This window comes from Oryzias melastigma, linkage group LG23, assembly GCF_002922805.2.
Source record: "Oryzias melastigma strain HK-1 linkage group LG23, ASM292280v2, whole genome shotgun sequence".
NCBI lineage: Eukaryota > Metazoa > Chordata > Actinopteri > Beloniformes > Adrianichthyidae > Oryzias > Oryzias melastigma.
Window position 1 is genome coordinate 14,962,170 of NC_050534.1, and position 8,302 is coordinate 14,970,471.

General features: G+C 38.2%; 1 long non-coding RNA gene across 5 annotated transcripts in view; it reads right to left on the reverse strand.

The window, feature by feature from the left end:
• Positions 1-8,302, reverse strand: part of LOC112158751 — a 354,072-nt gene that overhangs the window by 271,583 nt on the left and 74,187 nt on the right. The window lies entirely within an intron of this gene.

An 8,302-nucleotide genomic window follows, 5' to 3' on the forward strand; every position in this document is an offset into this window, starting at 1 on the left:
ACCAGATTTTTCTTTAAATAGAACTTAAAGTTTCACTTTGACAGCAGAACAAAACATACCACGGTTTTGTCTTTACCATCTCTATATATCTTTTGAATTTTGCTAAGAACATTGAGAATATCACACCATTTTTATGGTAATAATCTGTTTTGCTTTGTATTTTTTTTTTCAACTGTCAATCAGTATCTAAAGCAAGGCTATGCCGATATTACACATCTGTCCCACATTTGGCATCAAATATTATGTTTGGGTCCTGCAACAGACTGTTGACCTGTCCAGGGTTTTACGGTCTTCCTCCAACAGTAGCTGGGTTGGCTCCAGTATCCTCGTGACCCCGAAAAAGATCCGGTAGGTTAAGAAAATGGACGAATGGATAAATGTTACGCTTTAAATGCTGCACAATTCTCTTCTAAGAGACCTGCCATAGTTTCAAAGAAAGTATTAATAGCAGTATAACGGACTGTATAACAGTATAACTGACTGTGATTTTCGAATGTACCTTCAACGTGCAGATTGAATGTAACCATCCTCTGTTCACTCCTTGCTGTAAGTAAAATTCTAAAAAATAAGTTTTGGACTCTTGAGTCTTATTGAATCTTTTTTGCATGTCTGGAATTCTAGGTACGAACTAACATCACTTTTTTACAGACCGAAAAAGTCTCTCTTGTGCTGGACAAAAGGAACAATAATGATATTGACACCATGACCACACAAAGTTAGATACAAGTAAGCGTAGGAGTGTATGGAGAGAAAATAGACTCACCCCAATTTGTGCTTACGTGATTCTTGATTTGTGAGTAACTTTGAAATTGGGTGTCAGTAATTCTTAATTTGTGCAACTCCTTGGCCCAGGGAGCCAGACATAGAGCTGCTCGACTCCCTTGCACAGAATCCCCCTCCCCTTATACGTCGAGGGCAGACAGCATGAGCTCCTTCTTCACACCCAGGAAGCGGAGTGGGACGTTGGGCTGATCAACTCTGTCCGCTCTCTGGGTGTCGGACGAGCAGCGCCGCCTGCTCACGGAAGAGTCATGCGGTTAAGGTGGTGTAGGGAAGTGCAGCAGTAAGGGAGCAATGAGAATAGTGAAAAAAATGCCAAGTTAGACTTTTTTATATTAATAAGTAGCTTATATGTTTGAAAAAGAAAAGTAAGGTTTTCAGCAGATATACAAGTTATCTAAGTTAAAAATCAGATGATAAGAAAACTCTGATGACCCAGCATTCTAGCAGCATTTAAACGTATCACGAACACACAAATCTTGGATACGTGAGAAAAGTCTCACATCAGATTTGTGCGTAAATGCGGTTTTCGTGTACGCGTGTACAAAATTGTGTGCGTAGTTGATTTCGAGCTTTTGTAATTTTATTATATTTTTTTACATTTCTTAACTTTTGTTCTTATGCATAAAATTTATATGAATTACAAATTAAAGAATTACGCATGTACAAATCCAAAGTTACACACAAAACAAGAATTACACACACAAATCTAAAGTTACGAGCGCACAGATCCAAAGTAACACACAAATCACGAAGTACGCATGAACAAATTAAAAGTTACGCACAAATCAAAAATTACACACACACAAATCCAAAGTTACGCACAAATCTAGTTACGCACAATTAAGAATTATAAACACACAAATCTAAAGTTACGCACAATCAAGAATTATAAACATACAAATTCAAAGTTACGCACAATCAAGAATTACAAACATACAAATTTAAAGTTACGCACGATCAAGAATTATGCACCCAGTAATCCAAAGTTTCACACAAATCAAGAATTATGAATATACAAATTAAACTTACACACAAATCAAGATTTACGAACATACACATTAAAAGTTACGTACAAATCAAGAATTACACACACACAAGTCTAGAGTTACACACAAATCCAAAGTTACACACAAATCTAAAGTTACGCACTAATAAAGAATTACGCACACACATATCCAAAGTTACGCACAAATAAAGAATTATACACGCATAAATCTGTGAGTCTATTTTCCCTCCACACGTGTGCAGCAACAGGCATCACACTCCACACTTTACTCACGTTCGGCAATGAGATTGAGCAAAGAAAGTACTCTAAATAAATGTTTGTCTTACTTGATTGTACCCTTCCTATTGTCTTTTTATTTCCATCTTCATTGACAGAAATGTTTGTTTAAATGCTCCTCAGTGTGGTCCTTCTTCATCTGCCCAGTGAAGCTGCTCAGTCACCGCCCAATATGGCAGGGACAAATGACACCCATTAAAGTGCAAAGCCTCCAGTTGCGCTCAGGCTGGAGCCTCTCACCCAGCGATTATGCTGGGCACTCAACAGGAGAAAGATGAAACTAACTCAAAGAGCTTCTGATTCTGGGTGACTCACTAAAAAGATCATTATTTCACCATTACATCTAAAGTATTTTTTGTGTTATTTGATCCAGGAAGTTAACAGCTCCATCAAAAAGAACACAAATATCAGTAAAAAATCCCAATAAACCCAGTTGTGTGAGGACACAAAGCTTTTGTGGCATGCTCAAAGAAAACAAGAACTCTTTACTACATTTAAACAAAAAGCTTGGAGTGTTTCCACAAGATATCCCTGCCTTTCAGGCTAAAAACACTCCAAAATGGGAAATTACTAGGTGAGGAAAAGGAGAGCTTTCAATTTCTTTCCACCTCTCAATATGAAGCACCCAAAGAGAGATATATAGGCAAGGAAATTGGACTGAACGTCTGAGTAGAATAGAGGACAAGAGAGTATAGTGGGTGGTAAGAAATTGAAAAGTACAAAGTAAAGGCTATAAAGACCACATGAATTGGAGTGGGAGGAATAGTTAAACTCTATTACCTGCTAATCAAAGTTCAGAAAGTCTGAATGAAAAGGAACACACAAAAAGCCAGAGGGACCCAAGGCTGTTCTGACGAAACAGTGAAAAGACAGAAGACATTTTTCTATCAATTTAGAGTGTGGAGAGGGGGAAATTTGAGACCAAGAGTCAATGTTTTTCTGTAAGTGTTGCAATGATTGTTTTAAATATTGTGATGAGACAGAAAAAAATGCATAACCACCACTGATTAGCTTGTTTGTCTAAGACGGGGTTTGTGTCTCTGTTTCCATTGTTTGGTTGATTGTCTGGTTACAGAAAAATAAAGTTTTTAGTTTTTAAAAAGTAACGGTGCTGAGCTTAAACATTTTAGACATCCCGTTATTGTGCAGAAATCCCAACCAGAATTAAGGTGAACTGGATTATAAGGCAGATTTTCTTTAATAATATTTAAGTGCGCCTTATGGGTTGAGAAATACAATGGGAGTCACAATTGGCTCCGATTTATATTTTCAGAGGGATTAATGTATTTTTCCAAAGATCTACCACAAATGGCAAAATAAACTTGTTTTGTTTTAATCACTACTGACAGACTACCTGGTACTATATTGGCAGCATTAAGCTGGTTGTATGTAACAAGATCATGGGGAATCTCTGTCAAGTTATAAGCTGCTTCATATTTAAAAAAAAATAATATTTTCTCATTATATTTATGTTTTATCATATAAAATAAGTTCGTTTTTATTTATCAAAATGGCAGTATTGATACAAGTCCATTTTTTATTTTTATAAAAGTCTAAGTGAGCTTTTGTGACTCCTGCTGTGTTTTGGTCTGTGAAAATTTGACCCGATTGGCTCTGTAAGTGTTGAAGGTTGCAGACTCCTAGTCTAAGATTTAACTTAAAAATGTGTTATGTTGGGAACATCTGCTTTCATAGTAATTTTGTATGTGTTCCTTTTGGTCTGTTAAGCTACTCGGCAACATACGTCCAAATGACCACTTCCAATGAAAAGTCTATGTAATGTAAGTTTTGTGCGTCCATGTTCAAAACCCTCTTGTTCACACAACACTATGGACGTTTCCACGACCGGCCGTTAAAAGTGCGTTCTAATTGGTCAAACGTTCACCAATCAGGGACTTGGATCTGTTAAATATGTATGGATGGCGTACTTTTCAATTCATGGAACTGCCACAGAGAAATGAATAATTGCAGTTTGTGCACCCATATGACACTAAATCTTTCATATATTGGAATAGAGATGTAAAAGAAAAAGCCTGGTGCAAGATTTGTTAAATTTGCACTAGTACCACATTTCACATCAAACGTCTTCCAACTGTAGGTGGCCAACACACTAACTCCCAAGTCATCATGTATTGACGTTTGGTCATCACTTTTTCACATTTTGAGTATCCCCTACTCATCGGTTTTTGACATGCTGACTGTTCCCAATAAATCACGGGTCCACAACCTCTGGGCCTCTAATTAAAACTAGTCCAGTAGTAGAGTACCGGTACCTAAACCCGGTACCCTAACCCGATCTGACGCAGTACCAGATGCGAACCAGTAGCTGGCTAAAGTTAGGATACTGGTACTGGGTTAGGGTACCAGTACTGGACATGTCCAGAGTACCAGTGCGCATCCGGTACCGCATCCCGCGGGTTGCAGACCCTTGATTTTATGAACAGTCATGTCAAAAACCGACGTGTTAGGGACATCCAAAATGCCAAACATCAGTATGTGATGACCTGGGGATGAGAATGTGTCGAGGTGGTGGACATGTTCTAGAAAGCAGTACCAAAAGAAGAAGAATCCCCTCCCTGCTTGATCAGTGTGAACATTGTGGGTTGAACGATGTGTCAAATCCTGGTTGCTCGCAGCATTTCAATTCAGTTTGCGCCAGTATTTTCTGTGGCACAGGTTAAAAAGTATTATATTAATTGAAAACAAATTTAGTTAGCTCCTCTTTCGTGTCTGACATTTTCTGTGATTGATAAACTTGAATATACAACCAGTGTCAAACTTTTTACTCCATCATGCTGGAACCTACCACCAGTCATCTCAATGCACAGAAACACAGATGGATTGGGGGGAGATTTGTCAGCAGAGACACGCAGTGAGGGCCAGAAGTTGGCGTCGAGGCAAGCATTGGCACCATTAACACATTAAAACAATACATTCAATAAAGGCGAGTGGGAAGTGTGAAAAACAAGAGGACAGAAATGTAGAAGAGCAAATGCCGCATGTCAGATAAAGGTGCCAGAACAAAGAACTTTGATTATAAAGTTGAATAAAAATGATATTATTCTTACTTAGAAATTACTTTTGGATCTGATGCATGAAAAGTAAAACTTCCAGCTCTCAGTAGCATTGAAGTTTTTTGTTTAAATGACAACAGGAGTCAAGCTTTTTAAATTTGCCAATTTTTAGTTTTAGGTTTTATTGACCTTTCTTTGATATTTTTCTGTGTATGCTGAAGTGATCACCTGCAATTCTTGTCCTGGTCCTCAAGATACACCAATCTTCTCCCTTCCCCCCTTACTAGTGATTAGCTGACTTGGATGTTTCCATTACTGAACACACCTGATGCAGGTAACAAGCAGCAAGAAGTGCAGGGAGAGCTGGAAACCATGGGAACATTGAGGACTAGGGTCAAGAGGTTCTGGTTTAGGACATAGAACTTACTGGGCTGCTAACTCAATTTCACTGCTTGTAATCCAATGCTCTTCTAGTTGGTATAACACATCATTTCTCAAGAACTGTTTTTATTTCCCTCCGATTGCTAAAATCTTACATCAAGCTCTTATTTTTAGATGAAATGGCAAAATCTGTGAGATTAACAAGCATGCATCCACCTACAGAAGTCTCTTTCTACTCAACTTTCTGCATTAGTTCATGGAAAAGTAATGAGGTGTGCATCCAACCGCAAACAACACAACAAAGGCAGCCTCATTTGTACTGTCTATTCAAGTTTGCAAACGGAATTTCTTTGAAGCTAAAAGCTTTTACAAGTTTGCAGCAGTAAGAAGTCGATTTACCATGCAGTCAATTTGCGAGTCTCTGTGTTAAATATATGCTTGATAAGAATTTAGTTCGCCCATTAAAGGAATTATGCAAAGGCATACAAACTCAAGATAATGATCCCGCAGTGTCAACAAAAACTTAGATATATATAAAAGTGTTCAAGGGGCTTTTTTAAAGTAAACTGTTGGATTAAAAATATAACAAAAAGATTAAAAGCTGCCTGAATTGACCAAAAAAGCAAAAAAAAACAAAAGTAAACAAGCAGCATCATCTGTTTTAGAGACACATGAAACTTCCACATTCAACATGAGCATCCTCTGAAATGCAAGAAAGTTTGGATTATTCTTTTTTTTTTTTAACCAGCCACTTGTTAAATCTCCATAATTATTATTTACTTATTTTGTGAAAAAAAATTGCAAGCATAATAAATAAAAAATTCACACCACACATGTGCAGATATCTATTAATAGTTTGCATTTAAGACACATAAACGCACAGACTATATAAAGGTATCTGTACGCTTCATGTCTTCTCTTCTTTAAGATTTGAAGAGGAAAATATATCAAACCCATGTACCACGACTTAACCCTAAAACAAATGTATATTAATGGCACTAAGACAGTAAAGAAATGTAATAAATAAAAAGTTTGTCCTTCTTTCTATAATAGCGTAAATTGTGAGCTGGATATTCATTACAACAAACCAAATACTGAAAACACTGTCAGCACATTAAGTAGGTCTTGGGCAAACAGCAGGGAGCTGTCATCACAAAAGCTCCCCCATCAGAAAAAAAAGTTTGTAGATTATTCCATCATGGTAGATTACACTGGTTTGCATTTTTTTTTCTGGAGAAATTAAGTCAATTTGGCAAAAACAACATCCCAGCTAGCAAGGCCAAGAGGGCCCATATGGTTTAAAAGTGGACAGCGGAGCTTGCTATCTCACTATAGCAGAGCTTGCCAACTCTCTACAAAGGAGCTTGCTAACTCTCTACAGTGGAGCTTGCTAGCTCTCTACAGCGGAGCTTGTTAACTCTCTACAAAGGAGCTTGCTAACTCTCTACAGAGGAGCTTGTTAACTCTCTACAAAGGAGCTTGCTAACTCTCTACAGCGGAGCTTGCTAAGTCTCTACAGCGGAGCTTGTTAACTCTCTACAGCGGAGCTTGCTAACTCTCTACAGAGGAGCTTGCTAACTCTCCACATAGGAGCTTGCTAACTCTCTACAGAGGAGCTTGTTAACTCTCTACAGCAGAGCTTGCTAACTCTCTACAGAGGAGCTTGCTAACTCTCTACAGTGGACCTTGTTAACTCTCTACAAAGGAGCTTGCTAACTCTCTACAGAGGAGCTTGCTAACTCTCCACATAGGAGATTGCTAACTCTCTACAGTGGAGCTTGCTAACTCTATACAGTGGAGCTTTCTAGTTCTCTACAACTGAGCTTGCTACAGCAGAGCTACAGCTGTTCACCAGCCAACTGGCTAGCATAGCAAGCAACCCCACTGAGTGCCTGACTTAAGACAATGTGGGCAAACACAGTTAGGGCCACAATGGAAATGGCAGACAAACTCAATTGGAGCTCACATTTTCTGCCCACTTTTAAATCATATGGTTCCCACTTGACCTTGCTGGCTGGAATGTAGCTTTTTAGATCAAATGTGAGATGAAGCCACAACAACTTGTCTTAAATGAACACAATTCAAGCATAAAACACAAAAAAGCTCAAGAGAAGAAATAAAAAGGTAACGGCAAGGTTCTTTGTCCGTCTTTGGCTGATGATGACAATACTGATCAAGTCAAAAAAGTTACATTTCAAAACCAAGAAAATTCTATGAGCTGGCTTTGGGAGCAAAGGCCTCACACTATGACGTTTCTCGCCTGAGAACTTTAGGTGTGACTAACTGTTTCTCCTGTGACGTTTTTGTCCATTTTTTGGCACTACAGGGTGACTCCTAATGGAGCCTGAAGACTCCCTACAGTCAGACCGTTCTCCTTCCGTGCCCTTTCTCTTATCTTCATGGGTTTTATAAGCATTTCAACCCTCATTTATCGAAACAAATCCCCCACTTTGACTAAAATGTTGATATCCTTACGCAACACTTCTTACTGCTGAGCTTTCTTTACAAATTTAATTTACAAATATTTTGAAGTTCATCTTTAAAAGGTGTTTTTCACAGCAGAAAGCCATCAAAAGAGCTGCCGATGCATCATCAAATCAATGGAGGTTGTGACAAATCCGACAGCTTTAAATCAGAACAGGTGCAGAATGTTAATCTGTTGATGTGTTGTTGCTTAGAAACAACAAAAAACCTGTTTTAAAACAAAAGATGTAAAAACTGTAATAGTTTTATTGCACTAAAATTGCAGGAACATTTATACAGTTAGAAAAACCAGAGGTGGGGACTCGAGTCACATGACTTGGACTCGAGTCAGACTCGAGTCATGAATTTGACGACTTTA